Raw genomic sequence first — 16,083 nt, 5'->3', positions numbered from 1 at the left:
ATGTACTACTCCATGGCATACAGTGTTGTTGCACAAGCTGAGTACTTGCTGTAAATATTCTTGTTGTTGTTGTTGTTGCATTACATACACACACTCACACACACACCCTTTCGACAGCCTGGGGCGCCTTTTCTTACTGCTCGTTTCAACATTTCAGTTAAAATGGAGCCATATGTTACTATTACGAGCTACGTGTTTCAGGTAGCTAAAAGCACGAAATGGCACTACAGTAAAGCTACTTTAAGTAGAGCTAGGACTAGAAATAAACAGCTAACAATAAACATAAAAAGCGCATTCAACTAATGACTATTCTGTGTAATTTAAAGCTTGAGAAAAAAGACTAAATCGAACCGTATATATTTTGTTTATTTATTACTTCAAATTTTATTCATTTTATAATAGAAAAACGCTCAAATTTCTTTTACTTCATACAAAAAAGTAGTTTAAACAAGTGTGAATTAAACCGTATTTATTTAATTAACTTATTACTTTTTGTTTTAATATTTTTAAAGTGAAAGATGAGTAAATTACCATAAATATTAAAAAAAAAGTATATGTAACAAGAGTAAATTGAACTGTATTTATTGTACTTATTTATTATATCTTCTTTTGGTTTTATGATGTCTAAATTGAAGTCTGAGAAAAAAGTGTAAATTTAACTGTACTTATTTTGATTTTTTTTTAAATATAAGTTTTTAAGTGTATCAGTTACCACAGCTATTAAACACAGAAAGGTATGTACAGCAAATTGAGTATTTATTTCATTTTATTTTGAGTCATAATTTTTATTTTTTATAAGCGACTTTGAACATACAATTCGCCAATATAATTATATGGATTACTCACTTAAATAAACAACTCTATATAGAACAAAATATTGCCTATCTTTGTTTACTTGACATTTTTGCATAATATGTACCAATATGATGACTAGCTACTACTGAAAATCAACAACTAACTAATAATATCTAAGCCAAAAACACAATAATAATGAAAGCACAAATGAATTGAGCTAAATGAGTATAATAATTATGTTGAGCCATAGAGCTATTTCAATAGCTATTAGTAGCAAAGGAAACTCCAGTGAATTCAAATATGTTCTATATGATTCAGGAGAAGAATATTGTCGATAGTGGTGATTCAAATTGAAATAGTTATGAACGAATTACAATAGGTGACTAATCGAAATTACAATGTTCAAACTCTAGAAAAGTGGAGTCGCATTCTTGTTTTGTCGGATACTGCTAATCCGAACAAATTGAATTGTAATGAGAATAATAATTGAATTAAACAAATTATTTACTTAGGCACTATTTGCTGTGAGACAATTCAAATTGAATTAAATTATAGATGGACAATTCTCTGTCGAAAGTGTCGCGTGAATTATGACATTCTTTAGATTCAATTCAAAAAGAATTAAATTATATAAAAACTGAATTTTATGCAAAATTTCAAAAGAACGTGTATAAAATGAAACCTAACTTTTTCTCTCTCCTTCTCGTCAGTTGATTGTAGTCAGCTTCACCTGTAGCTAGTTTTATGCACGTTCTTTCGGATGCAGCAGCTGTGACATAAATAAACAAATAGCAACGCTGTGGCGAGCAGCAACCAAACGACGCGTCGTTGCCAGTTCCGTGTGCCTGCAACACAGCAACAACAGTAGCAACGGCAACAGCAACGGAATGTGGCAACAAAGGAGCTGCAGCAGATAAAGTAACGGCGCACATGAAGCTCGTGTGGCCATTAACTGAGCCGGGGGCAAGTGAATAAGCGAGGATTTGCACCGCAGCCCTTTAAAAGCAGCCAAGGATCAGAATCAGGATGTCGCAGCATCGACAACCAAAACAACAACAACAAAAAGTGGAAGTCAGTTGGGGGTCGCAATTGGAGTCCGAGTCCCAGTCCGAGTCCGAGTTGAAGTCTCTTGGTTTTGACCTCGTGCCGTTTTCATGCCTTTAGTTCGCTTTACATTTTACTCACGGCGTGCAGCAGCAAAAATTCTATTTTTCAATTTCCTTAGAAGCTTTGATCTGAGCCAGCACGAAAAGCGAACAGCTCCTTTCCCTCCCCTCCTTCCCCCTCTTTATGCTGCTGCCATTTCGCTGCCTTTTCTCTCGCCTTTTGCTTGTTAGCTCTATTTTGCGGCGGTGTTGCGACAGGCCAAAAGGATGTTATCGTTTCTCGCTTGGCACGGCGCAAACTTTGCGACAAGTTGCCCCCTGTTCCCCTTCCCCTTTCCCACCTCTCTCTCATTCTCTCTTGCTTTCTTTCTCCTTCTCTGCATCGGTGTGTGTGTGCAGCTGACAGTAACAAGTTGAACAAAGCGCCAGCGCTTTTAACTTTATTAAGATATCACAAACATACGCATACGCCCCGTTGTACCCGCCCACTGGGCTGTGTGGCACGCTTCAACAGACTTTTCAAATATAATTTGAAGCAATGACAAGCAACAGAAGAAGCAATAGAAGGGGTTTTCCTTAATTGAATTTCAACGCCATTAAAAAAGAATTATGCCAGCCCGTTATGTGAGATGATGCGAATTGCCAGTTGCCAGTTGAGAGTTGAGAATTTTCTTGCTTCTTGGTTGCCTTTGCTGATTATTACTCTAATCATGATGAGGTTCTATTATCATAATGCTGATGACGCTAATGGTGGCTGCAGCAACAACAGCAGCGGCAGCCTTGACAGCAACACACTTTGCCACACAACTCTCCCCTTTGGGCATGCTGCTCGTAATTACAGACAACTCGAGGCAACAGAGCTGCAGCGAGTCCAAAGAAGTGGAAGCGGAGTGACAACCGCAACCGCATTGCGAGGCGAGGCGAGCTGACAGGAAGAAGAAGAAGAAGTCTGTGGTGTTGATGAAAGCCTGAACTGAACAGAACTGAACTGAAGTGAGCTGAGAATGCTTGAACTCAGTGGAGCAGAGTAATTATTGCATGTGCACTGCGCAAAAAGAAGAGGAGATTATAAGGATGTAAATATTCCTGGCATTAGTTAGACTAAATTAACAAAAGCTGAGTAATACCATAAGCTGCAGTTTATTAGGGATTATTCATTTGGAATATTGAAATAGTGAGAGCAAACTTTTTTAAACTGAAAAGAAAAGAGCTGCGTAAATATTCCTCATATTTGTTATCGAGCAATCAAGTTATAAAATAAAATGTAGCAAATAAAAATTAGCTATACTTGATATCGATGACAATGTTGTACTATATCAATATATATATATATATATAGGTTGGTATAATTTTAGTATAATAATAATTTATACTTTAAGAATAATGCTGCACTGTTATGCTTTTATTCAAAGTGGAGCACACTCGACTGTAGCTTTCTTACTTGCTCTCTCTTTCTATTTTACAAGCCTAACTTTAACATAAAACCATTATTCATAGCATTCGAGGGAAAAAAGCTAAACAATTTTTAATAACTTTTGCTCTGAAGAAATTTTTCAGAGTTAAAAATCAATTCATAGCAAAAGTATAGAACAAAATTGAACTAACATAAGCTTCACAATTTTGCAAATGCAATAATACAAAAAAATAACTAAAGAATAAGAGAATATATAAATTCAATTTAATTTTATTAATGGTGAAAAGGTTTACACAATTTCCTATAGATCAAGTAGAATAGATTAATTTACGCCACTTAAGTTAACTAAAACTTTTTCAAGCTTTTTTACATTTAAAAAAAAATAAACAGTAGTTTAACATTAAAAAGAACCGAGCATACAAATTCCTAATCCGTTTTACTCAATTAATATGTTGTAAAATAAAAAATTAATTCAATAAATTAAGAACAGCAAGTCAAATTTTAGCAGACGTGAAATGTTAATAATTTGTAAATAAGTTTTTTCTGTTTTCCAACGTTTCCAGCCTAAAAATGTAGCTTAATTTGAAATATTCAAACAACACATTCTTAAGCCTTCTCAAATTCGTCCAAATACAATTTGCCATAAATCTACTTTAAAGATATTCAATTTGTCTACAATTGTTCAATATTTTCTGCTTAAATATGTAAACAATAAAATATTTAATTAAAGGAAAGAATTTGCCATTTAAATAAATTCAGTTTTTAATTAGAATTCATTTCAATTCTTTTCATTTGCAAATCTTTTCCCTCCGATTTTATTGCAATTTTATGCAGAAAAGAAATTTATTCAATTTCCTCTGTTCTCGCTTTCGTTTTGAAATTAATTTTCAATGAAAAGTTTGCAGCCAACTTTATACAAACTCTCCTCTCGCTCTCTCTCTCTGTATTTTTCCTCTTTGTGGTTGCAACATGTCAACATGCCGCAGTCCTAGACGCAACTGCAATGTTGCAAGCTACAATTGCATTTAAACATTTTGCAACGCGTTGTGTGCTTTAAGTTCAGCCACAATTACCCACAGAGACAGAGACAGAGAGAGCGAGGAGGCAATTAGTTTCAAGTATTTGTTGTGGGGCATTTAGCATAAATGCGTTGCCATTTTGCAAGTGTATCAAATGAGAGTCAAAGCCAAAGGAGAAACGGAAACAGAAGCGACACTAAAGCGGAGATGAAATGGCATTCGTAGTTGGGCAATGCAATTAATCTTTTGGTAACGCTGAGGCGAAAGAACAGAGATTAATTATATTGCGTATACGCAGCGTGGGCAGGCCGTGAAATCGGTCTTCGCTTGCTGGGCGTGAGCCATTGACACTCCATTCAAGCAGAGCGCCAAGACATCAACATGAATGTGAATGTGAATGTGAATGTAAATGTATTTGGGGTAAGTTTAAAGCGTGCACATTAATAATACATATGCAGAAGGACAGAAAGAAGGCAACTGCTTGTGCTTCTGCTTTCTTGCCTTTCCTTGGGTGGCAAGGACATCGACAACCGGCTCCAGCAGTCTGTGACAGCAGCAGCAGCAGCAGCACACAAGACGGGTAGCATGTTGTTGGCGGATTGCCGCTCCAGTTGTCCAATTGAAAGAGCATTTTTGTGGCGCGCTCGCTTCTGCTGCCATTTCTTGGCAGCCATTTCGTGACCTGCCGGCGACAAACAAGCGCTAAAGGGGCACACGGTAGACGACGACGACACGGAAAGTTTTGACGGCTTCTCTGCAAAAGTCGCCCACACACTCCCCGCGCATGTTTTCAATTGTGTTTTGTCCGCGCTTTAAAACGGCTTTGGCTACGCCCACGTATACTTGATTTTTTGTCGTTTTTCTTTTTTTTTGGGGCTTGTGCACCTCCAGAATGCAAAAGTCAGAGCACAGAAAACAGAAGGCAGCAGCACTCAGTGTGGAGGCAAACTTGGTAGCATGACTGTTGAACTCCCACGCGAAACGGGCACAAGAACAAAATACGTCGCATGTGTGCCAAAAAACAAAAAAAAAAAAAAACAAAAAAAAAAAGAAAGCAGAAACAGAAAACAAGAAAGCAAACAGTAGGCAGGAAAAGCAGCCTAGCGAGAGCAATAACGAAATGTTGCTCGGGATTTGCCTCGGAGTCGTTGCCATTGATTTTTATCGTGCAACAACAACAACAATAAATAAGAAGTATGAAACAAGTCGCAGAACTACTCGAAGAGTGGAAGGAGTAAAGAGTGAAGAGAGAGAAGCATGTCTAGTTACTTTAACTCAGTGGAGGAAACCGAGTTAAGCAGCAGCAAAACTTTTTGCAAATCATCAAAAGTGCATTCAGAAGTGCGCATTGTGAGTGTATGAATGTGAGTGTGTGAATACACTCGTAACTCACAGCGGGCACAACATATACATATGTGTAGCTCTGCCTCTGAGTCTGTTTCTGTTTCTGTTTCTCTGACTCTGACTTTGTTGTAGTTTGTCATATGCACTCGGCTGCTTGCCAAATATTGATTATGCCTTCAAAAAATGAATGGAAGCGTTCGCTTCGCTGACTTTGCCTAAGTGGAAAAAGGCGCATGATGCGAGATGATAGAGATGCAAGATGAAGATGGAGCCGGAAGCTGCCAACGTATGCGCGTCATCGGCCAAAGGACATCCGGGATAACTAATGCACAAAGGCAACTCTAAAAGAAGAACAAGAAAACTATGCTAAATTTATACTATAGACGACCACAGAAAATGTGTCAAGTGAACTGACACAAGTGGCATAAACTTTACCATTAGCTGGCCCCAATTCAAGTTAACAACTTTAATGGTCCAAATAAGTGTGTTGCTCTTCATTTCAACCGTCGCGTATATCGCAGCTGTCAGTCAGGATAATGACGCGACCCACAACTGAATGGCAAAAGTTTACGGTTAAATGTGCCATGACTCTTAAGTTGTAATCGCATTCACACACACAGATAGAAAGAAAGCGAGAGCAAATATGAAAACGTGAAAAGTATTTGCAACTTTTTTACTTTTTTTTTGCCTTGACAACCGAATCGTCACTTTAATGTGTCAATCAAGCAAAAGTTGAATAAACTACAGTTGCAGCTGATGAACTGCGAGCAGTTCCCAAGGTGAACGGGCGTATACTCAATACGTATACGTAATGAGTTATGTTGCCCTGCAAACAGTTGGAGCTAGAACTTCAGAGGTTAATGAGCCGACCGCACAACTTTTGCAATGAAGCGAATATTCTCCACAAAGTATTTCCGCTGATGGAATTGCGAAAAGTGTGTTAACACAAGTAAAAAGAATTTAATTAAAGTTTAAATTACAGTGAAGTTGATTTGGATTTAGATAGTATTGAAAGGTAGATTGAATGTATGAAGACTTGTATTAAGTATAAAGTTTTTCTTTGAAGAGTTGTTTGTGATTGAAAATATTGAAGACCAACATTGAGTTCTCCAACTGAATACATGACAATTTGCTAGATTGACAGTGAAGGAATATGGGCAAATCCCACGAGTCGCACGCTACATTCGCACGATTTTAGCTAATGAAAATCAATTTTTTGGGGGGTTTTTTAAAGATTTACCGTAAACTTTTGTTATGTGTTTAGAGTGAATTGAGAGTACTTTCGGAGGGTATAAGATTCAATTTCACTGGAGTCACTGTTTTGAAAATAATTAATAAAATTGTGACGTGTCGCACGCTACACCAAGTGGAAGTTAGTTTCAAAATTTTCATTTCAAACGCAATTTTTAGCGAATTCTGCAAAATAAACCCTATGAAAGTTAATATCCTAAAGAAAGTTAAGAATATTAGAAGACAAAATCCGATCGTTTGGTCTTAATAATGTTTATAGATTTTTAGCAAAGCCGTAAACCCATTGTGTCGCACGCTACGTGTCGCACGCCACACTTTTTCCGCTGACATTAACATAAGAATAAAATCTTTTAATTTTATCTAAACATTATTTATTATATTCATAAATGTGCTTCACAATTATTTCAACGTGATTTACTTTAGATTTGTGTGTGAGCCCAAGCAGAGGCAAAAAATTGTGGAGAATAAAATAGGGATTTGAAGGTGTGCGCAGAGCACGAATTCAAGTAAAATTATGAAAATTATAAATAAAATTGGGTTTGATACAAATTTGTGCATTTATAATGATCGAAATTTCTTTTTTGCTTTAAATACTTAAGATGCCATATCTACTTTAATGTTCCATATAAAGAAAAATTAGAAAATGTGAAATTTAAAAATTGGTCGCTGGTGGACTGTTTCTGGGATTTGCCCATGTACCAAATATATACTTTGGTATATTATTAGTATTTTTTGTGGTATATATTTTAGTCTGTTAATTTAAATTGGTATGTAGTATATTTTTTACTATATAGTTTATTTGGAATGTAACACTATATCAATATACAAAATACATCATTTTGTATATTATTAGTATTTTTGGGGTATAAATGGAATATATTGTAATCTATTAATTTAATTTGGTATATGGTACATATATTTTGTACTCTTAGAATATTTGGAATGTAGCACTACAACAATATGCCAAATATACACTTCGGTATAATTTAGTATTTTGGTGGTATTTTAAATTGATATGTGATTGATATGATATATAGTATATTTGGAGTGTCAATACACCAAAAATAGCCTTTGGTATATTATTAGTATTTTTTGTGGTATATATTGAAGTCTATTAATTTAATTTGGTATATGGTATATTTTGTACTCTTAGAATATTTTTGGAATGTGGCACAACATCAATATACCAAATATAGCCTTCAATATAATTTAGTATTTTTGCGGTATTTTAAATTGCTATATGGTATACTATATTTTGTACTATATAGTATATTTGGAATGAAGCACTATATCAATATACCAAATATATCCTTTGGTATATTATTAGTATTTTTGTGGTTTATATTGCAATCTATTAATTTAAATTGGTATGTGGTATATTTTGTACACTATAGTATATTTGGAATGTAGCACTACATCAATATACCAAATAAATCCTTTGGTATATTATTAGTATTTATTGTAGTATATATTATAATCTATTAATTTAATTTGTTTTGTACTCTTAGAATATTTTGAATGTAGTACTGCATCAATATACCAAATAAAGCGTTCAATAAAATTTAGTATTTTTGTGGTATTTTAAATTGGTATGTGGTATACAATATTTTGTACTATATAGTATATTTGGAATGTATTAATATATCAATATACCAAATATATCCTTTGGTATATTATTAGTATTATTGTGGTATATATGGTATATATAGTAATCTATTACTTTAATTTGGTATATGGTATATTTTGTACTCTTAGAATATTTTTGGAATGTAGCACTTCAACAATATACCAAATATAGCGTTCAATATATTTTAGTACTTTTGCGGTATATAAAATTGGTATATTGCACCGTACTGTTTTTTAGAGTCGTGGACACTCGACTGTGAATGAATAGGAAAATTCATGTCTTTCAATTTCTTTTTTACTAAATATACATATTTTTCAAAAAAGGGTTTTGCCAATTGAAAATATTTTGAATCTGCTATTTTCTTGCATTAGGTTGTTTTCTTTTGTGAGCCTGAACAACATTAAAAATAGTTATTTACCCAATTCGAACTACGTTCAATTAAATTTCTATTCAAATACTGCTTAAATTGTCAATATTTCGTTGAATTTATTTATTTTCCCATAGCAAAAGTGAAAAGGGATTTAAGTGTTGCAAAGTTCCAACTTATTTCTTGTTAAATTGTTTTCTGCCATTTAATTTATTGATCAGATTGATGCATTCATTAAACAGACACCTACCAAATGCTGAAACTTTCTCAAACATGAATTCAATCCCTATTCGAAAAGCAATTTAAGCAAATTGGAAGCTGAGCTTGCTTTAACCATATTGTATTCAAGTGCAGTTGTGATTTAAGTTTCCGTAGCAGAGAAGGCAATCTGCATTGATATGTGAATGACTCTGCCCCAGTTTGGAGTTGTTAGTCGATGCTTTATGTGCCTGGCATGGCCATCAATATTGTTTGCCAGCCATTAAAATAGACAAGCAAACTCGGTGTTCACATTCATTGCAACTGCCAACAAATAATTCGAGCAATTTCAGGTGCGAGTTTGCCTCGTAAATTGAAGAGGACACGAGCATATGAAGCTCCCAATTGGGTTCCAGTATTTTTGTGTTAAATTGGTAAAGACGCCTTTCGTTTCGCTTTCGTTTTGTTTTTTTTAAGGGATCGCCACGCCCGTGTGCTGACAATGAAATTGCGAAGCCATTAAGAGCTCCGTGCACAACTCGCACACATTCGCCTTGTCACATTTGTTTACACTTGTGTTGTTATTTAGCTTCAATTGAGGTTCACGTTTATCACCTGTGAGGGGCGAGAGTACTCGTATTTTGAATTTTATGGCATCGAGACTCGCCTCGCCCATCGATAATGGATAAAAAAGTAATCGCACCTTTCACTCAAATTGTCAAGACTCATAAATTGAAGCGAGCACACTCCCAGCTTATCAACATGAGTCTATCATCGGTCAGGACTGGCTGCTGATTGCTGATTGCTGATTGCCAAAGCAAAAAGTGCAGCCAAAAATGCGAAAAACCCGCAACGTTTCCTAATGCCATTTGACAAGTTTGAAATGTGTTTGCTCAGCTTGTGTAATTGTTATTGATAAAGAGAGCGTCAACAAACAACGCACAGTAAAAATAGATGTTGTGTTTATATTGCTACCAAACGAAGGGGAGAATAAACTGTTTTCCCCTCTTCTGCCACTCTTGAGGGTGGCAAAAGTAAAGTACGTAAAGTAGCATGTCAAATTAGAACGCTAATTGACTCATAAAGCTGAGGCAACGACTGCAATATGCAAAGTTGCCTAAATTAGTCAAAATATCGATTGAATTAACATAATTTCCCGCACCCACACGACAACAACAATTACACATACGCCCCGTGTACAACAAGAGAAGAAAAAGAAACGAGAATATGCTTATGAAATTTGCAAGTCAAACGTCTTTACTGACGTACTTACCTGACTAAGAAGTACACGCACAGTTGTCGAGTTGTTGTATATATCGAATAGTATATATATATATAGTAGTATATAGTATTTGCTGGTCTAGTTATAGGATATAGTTTAGAGGACAGAGTAAGAGAGTGTTTTACAGATGAAACGTTGCTTTCGCTTTTGCTTTGTGCTTTGTTTTAGGCCCACGCACTGAAACGCATTTTGAATCTTTTGCAGCTCGGGCTTACATTTTATGCCGTCGAAATTTTGTCACACAGACACACACGCGCGCTTCACGAGGCTACGAATACACACACAGAAGAGAGAGAGAAATGTATATAAATAAATGTATTTATATATTATTTCACCGAGGCGCACACAAAGTTGTCACACAATGTTGTTTTTGGCCACAAAATTTGCATTGCGAATTGGCCCTAAGAGCAGCAGGACACCATTCAAACACACACACACACATGAGATAACATAACTAATACCGACTAGTAGAAAGAAAAAAGAAAGACAAGCAAAGAAAAAGGAAATTGTGTGAGCGTGTGTGTAACTCGACATCTTTTCCATTTAGAAGGCAAACATTTCTGCTTTCATTTTCCTTCTTTTTTTCGTGGTAGCTGGAGACAAATAAAAACTTATTTCGTTGTCATTTATGGTAATGCGTATACGCCGTGTTGGTCACGAGCTTTCTACTATGAAATTTACAGACGTATTTCTAGAAGCTCGGCTCGCTTTTCGTTTCATTTCATTTGTCTTTGGGCATTCGCGTCCGTTTGTCTGCACTGCTGTACGCCTATCTGTCTGCGTTTTGGCTGCCAGTTTCCCTCCCCTTTCTACACACACACCCTCCGCTCTCTGTCTTGTTGTTGTTGTTGTTGTTGTTGTTGTTGTTGTTGTTGTTGGGTACACGCCTTACTTTCAAAGCACATTCATTCACATTCACATTCACAATTTCTGCTGCTGCTGCTTCAGCTTTGCCAACACTTTTGTTTTCTTTTTTTAATTTGTATTTTTTTGCACAATTTTGTTGTTTAGCAAATTGTTAAATGAAATACAATATTCTCATTGCTTTATGCTTTTTTTACATGCTACGGTCTTTGTTTTCTATCCGCTTTTCACAAGTATCCAGCACAACACGCTCCAAAGTTTAGCCACGAACTGAGCCAGCCAAGGCGAAACTTCACATCAAGAAGCGAAAAAAGAACCCAAAAAAGCGCTGGGAAATACAACAGCAACAACAACAGTAACAACAGTAAATACGCAGCAAAAGGAAAACCCGAAAGCGAGAGGCTTCCTTTCCAATGCCTGCGTACAATCCTTTGTACGAGGACGAAGCACGAACTCAGCTCGTATGTGGAATGTGTTATTTTGGAAAGCCTGGAAAACTCTTCTGCTCTCTCTTAAGCCACCACTCTCATTCGCTCTCTCTCTCAACGCTCTCTCTCCCTCAATTGTGCGTGTCCTGCGCTCTCTTCTGTGTCAAGACGCTTGTTACCAACGTTTGCTGAAGTTAGCCTAATGACTATGCAGTTGATTTGGAAATTTGTTAATTTCTTTTGAAATTGAAATTCCCTTTCACATTTCAGTTGATGCCATATTTTCTCGTATTCTTTTGTTTTTGTTTTCACTTTTGAAAAAGTTTTTCGAAAAATTTATTGGCCATGCTTTTGCTACGCTGTTTGTTTTTTTTGTGCGCCCGCACAGAGAATCATGTTAAAAATAGCTGCCGCAGGCCTCGCAAGCAGCGACAGCAACGTCGACAGCGACGTTGACAGCGACAGCGACAGCATCAAGTTCAGGCCTGATGGACAGACGTAGAGACGCGACACACGCATAGAACAAGAGGTGACTGGGGAAACTTTTGACCTTAGTCAAATGAAAACGTGACAATGTATTGGTGTGTTTGCGAGTGTGTGTGTGTGTGTCGCAGTCTGTCAGTCTGTTAACAGTTTATGCCTGGCTAATTGGCCTGCCCTTTGGGCAACCGATGAGGCACTTTAGCCAAAGCGCCTAGCGAATTATTAATGCAACTGCAAACTTGCCACAGTCGCTGCCTCTGCCACTGCGACTAACTGTTAACTCAAGCTACTAGCTAATTACAATTGCTGCATTAATAATAAGTAAATGACTGGCTGACTTGACTGAAGAGGAACAACAACAAACCCAAGTGAGGAAAGGAAAGGCAAGGAAAGCTAGGCCAACTTGTCGCCGCGCCCTGTTTGACGCATACTCATGAATTTATGTGCCTCATACGCGTTTTTCGCCCCTTGCCCTTACTCTTCTCCCTTTACTCCCCCCCCCTCCCTTCCCTTCCTTAACTTTCCCTTTCGCTGCTTCCCTTACTGTCTTCTCCCTTTGCTTGTTTCAACTGCTCAGCGCTTTTATGATTATTGCGACGCCGCGTCTGCGTCTGGCCCGTGTTTTTCTGCCCCAAACTGACGCCAACTGTCCCCTCCCCTCTGCTCCTTCCCCCCGCTAGAACTGTTGTCAATCATAACCCCTCCTCTACTTTGGAGATTTTTGTTATAGGCCGCGCTGCTGCCGCTTGGCAATTTGTTGTTGTGTGTTGTTTGTTGTTTGCCTAGTTTTCTCGATTTTTGTGCCATTTATCTGTTGTAAGTGGCCCTCTTCAACTAACCGAGGGGAGGAGGGACACACTTAATAGCGAGGGCAGGACAACGACGAAGCGAGCATCAGTTGTGATTGGGGCCAAAGTGAAAGTCCTTTGCGGATGCGGCAGGCATTATTAATGTGCAGACATTTGATTGCGGGCCCCCATGCGCCACTTAGGATTAGGACTAGCGAAAATCAAGCAACTTCTTCTTCCTCTTCTCTGCTTACTATGTATGTGTGTGTGATGAAAAATCAATGGATTGCCTTTGGCTGCTGTGTGTTTGCGTTTTTTTCTGCACTTTTAAACGCGTCACAAGAAATTTGCGATACAAATATTTGCCACAGCTGTCTGACTGAGTGTGTGTAGCTCTCTCTATGTATGTGTGTGTGTGTGTAGCTCTGTGTGTGTTTGCCTTTGAGGTTTTCCTCTACAATTTTGTCGTCTTGCGCCTTTTTAGTTCGCACTTGATTTATTTGACGCTTATAGCTTAATTTTTTATTATTCACTAAATTCTTTTTTGTTGCTTGGTTATTTTTCTCAATTTTATGCTTTGTTGCTTGTTTGCATTTGTCGTGGATTTTTCCTCATAGAATTTTCTTGACTTTGACTTGCACTTACACGACACCGCAACGAACACTTCGATTGGATTTTCAAGGTGCAAACACTTGAAACTTTTAATTTTGTCACCTTTGATTTACACTTTCGTAATTTGATGTTTCGTTTTTGATTTGGATTTGCTTGTCTTTTAATTTTGTCACTTTTGATTTTTAATTTTGATTATTTACTTTCGTAATTTGATGTTGAACTGTTTCGTTTTGGATTTCGATTTGGATTGTGTGTGTTTTATCTTATCGAGTACGTCACGACACGTCCGTTTGCAGCTGTGGTCGTTACTCCACTGAACACTGAACACCGCACACACCGTGCACCGCACATGAAACACACACAGAACGAACACTGAACACAGAACGATGAACACTGAACGTTGAACGCTGAACAGCACAGAACAGAACTGAACTGAACTGAGCTGATGATGGCGTTGGCAATGGCGACCACCGCATCAACGTTTTTCACAATAGCAGGAAAAACTTTTTCACGCCGCCTCTTTCTCTCTCTCACTCTCATTCTCTCTCTTGTGCGCTCTCACTCTTAGCTTTTGCTTTCGTTCTTGCTCTCTCACTCTCTCGCTCTGCTTTTTGCTGTTATTATTGTTATGGTGCCGGCTGCTTTCTGCCTTTGAGTGATAAACCCAGAAAGCGACCCAGACCCATAGAATGCGTTAATTTTTCGCCCCTCTTCCTCTTTTGCTAGTTAACTTTTTTTGTTATTTTGTTTTTGCCAGCATTCATTGTCAAGTTGCCATAATTTTTGCTGGGTTCTTCTTTTGCTATCAGCTTTGAGGTGGGAGTTTTTCCTCTCATATTTTGTGTTCGTTTTCTTCTTTTTGTATATTTTTTTTTGCTGCCTTTTATTATTTATGGTCACTTAGTTAGGGCACGTGACAGTTCATTATGCATAAATTTAAAGCATATGGATATGCTGTTGGCTTTTTATCGCTTATTTAATATGTAACATACATACATATGTATATCTCGGTGTTTGTGTGTTTTTGTCAAACGAAAAGTTTTTTCAAGCTCCGTCAGCAATGAATATAAATTACCAATGTGCTGACAACATTTTGACATTCGGGCTAAGGAAAGCCTTTTTCGAAACTTCTCACTCTCTTCAGCTAAATTGAGATATATTTTGTAATAAATAAAAGAAGCTGCTTCTGTTCAGTGACAAATAGGCTTAACAATTTGTTTATCACTATCAATATTTAATATTTTGTGTACGTTTAGAATACATACAAATGTTTTATGTTCAACAATAACTAAATTTTTTGTGTTACAACTTAATTTTAATTATTAGATTGCCATAATTCCAAAACTGCTGACTTTATACGAACTATTTAGTTTAACTACTACATTTTATTTATTATTTCAATAGTAATTGTTTTATACTACTATTAAATTATGATTTACAATTTATCTCTTAAATTGCTTTGAAAAATATTTACAAAAACACTTGGCAATTTGTTTATTACTATCAATATTAAGTAATTTGTGTGCATATAAAATCTATTTCAATGATTTATGTTTAACAACAAGTAGATTTTGCTCACATCATAGTTTAAATTCGTTGACATCTAAATTGCAAAACCTCTAATAAGCACAATTTAATTTAACTACAATATATTTTTTTCATTTTAATAGTTTTTGCTTTTTACTACTATTTTGTTATTTGAATATTTCTTAATTTTCAAGTTTTAGCAGAATTCGATTTAATTGCAAAAAAACATTAAAATTATGCTTTACCAATCAGCTCCTAATTTGCTTCGAAAAACTCTTCACATCTACACGTCATAGCACTCAGCTTTTGTCACGCACGTTCGCAGCACGTAAAACAACCAAGCAGATTAAACAATCAGCTGTCCCACTCTCGCCTTAGCCGCTAAGGGAAACGCGCGCGTTTTGTGCGCGTTTCTGGCGCGTTTTTGCTGCAGCTTGCTTCGAACGTGTATTAAATTAATTAAATTGATCGATTTGTGTGAAATAATTATGTTTTTTTTTGTTTGAGGCAATTAAGTAAAAGGTTGATCGCTCATTTTGAACCAGAGTTGCGATCCGAATCTTGCTATCGAACACAATCGATTGAGAGAAAAAGAAATAAAATAAAAAAACAGCGCCGAGAGGCAACAAGTTGATGTTTTCATTAGCCAACAACGATGAAGATGAAGATGAAGACGAGTGTGACCACGCAATAGGCCAGTAAGTCAGTTGGCCAGCTCTCTAGCCTCTAATTAACAATTTCGTAATTGAAACTAAGCCCTGGCCAGCGGCTATTGAGAGACAAGACACAACACAAGACAACACAAGACAGGAGGAGGGCCCTACAATGTTGAGTTACGTGTCTCTTTTTGGACTTTGCAAATGGTCCCGATACATTGGCGTAGGGCTTTTTGATTAATGAGCGGCTTAAGTGATACCGTCCAGCTGCCTCCCCATCTCCTCCGCCTCCTCCTATCCGTCTCCTCCACGACTTACCCTC

The 16,083-nt window shown here is 36.8% G+C and overlaps 1 protein-coding gene across 17 annotated transcripts in view; it reads right to left on the bottom strand.

The window, feature by feature from the left end:
• Positions 1-14,005, bottom strand: part of LOC117572593 (potassium voltage-gated channel protein Shab) — a 77,538-nt gene extending 63,533 nt beyond the window's left edge. For 5 of the 17 annotated variants that reach the window (XR_007955079.1, XM_052005745.1, XM_052005749.1 and 2 more), the window contains exons 1-2: positions 13,612-14,000; positions 10,395-10,671 (exon numbers count right to left, since the gene is read on the bottom strand). The gene's annotated coding sequence lies outside the window, so the exon portion shown is untranslated. Of the gene's footprint in view, positions 1-10,394; positions 10,672-11,464; positions 11,548-13,611 lie in introns of those variants that run through there. The other 12 variants (XR_007955077.1, XM_052005750.1, XM_052005753.1 and 9 more) reach the window with 8 other exon arrangements.
• Positions 14,006-16,083: the final 2,078 nt, after the last annotated feature.

This window comes from Drosophila albomicans, chromosome 3 (genome assembly GCF_009650485.2).
Source record: "Drosophila albomicans strain 15112-1751.03 chromosome 3, ASM965048v2, whole genome shotgun sequence".
Taxonomy (NCBI): domain Eukaryota; kingdom Metazoa; phylum Arthropoda; class Insecta; order Diptera; family Drosophilidae; genus Drosophila; species Drosophila albomicans.
Note: the sequence above shows the minus strand (reverse complement) of the source record. Positions and strands in the feature narration are given on the sequence as shown.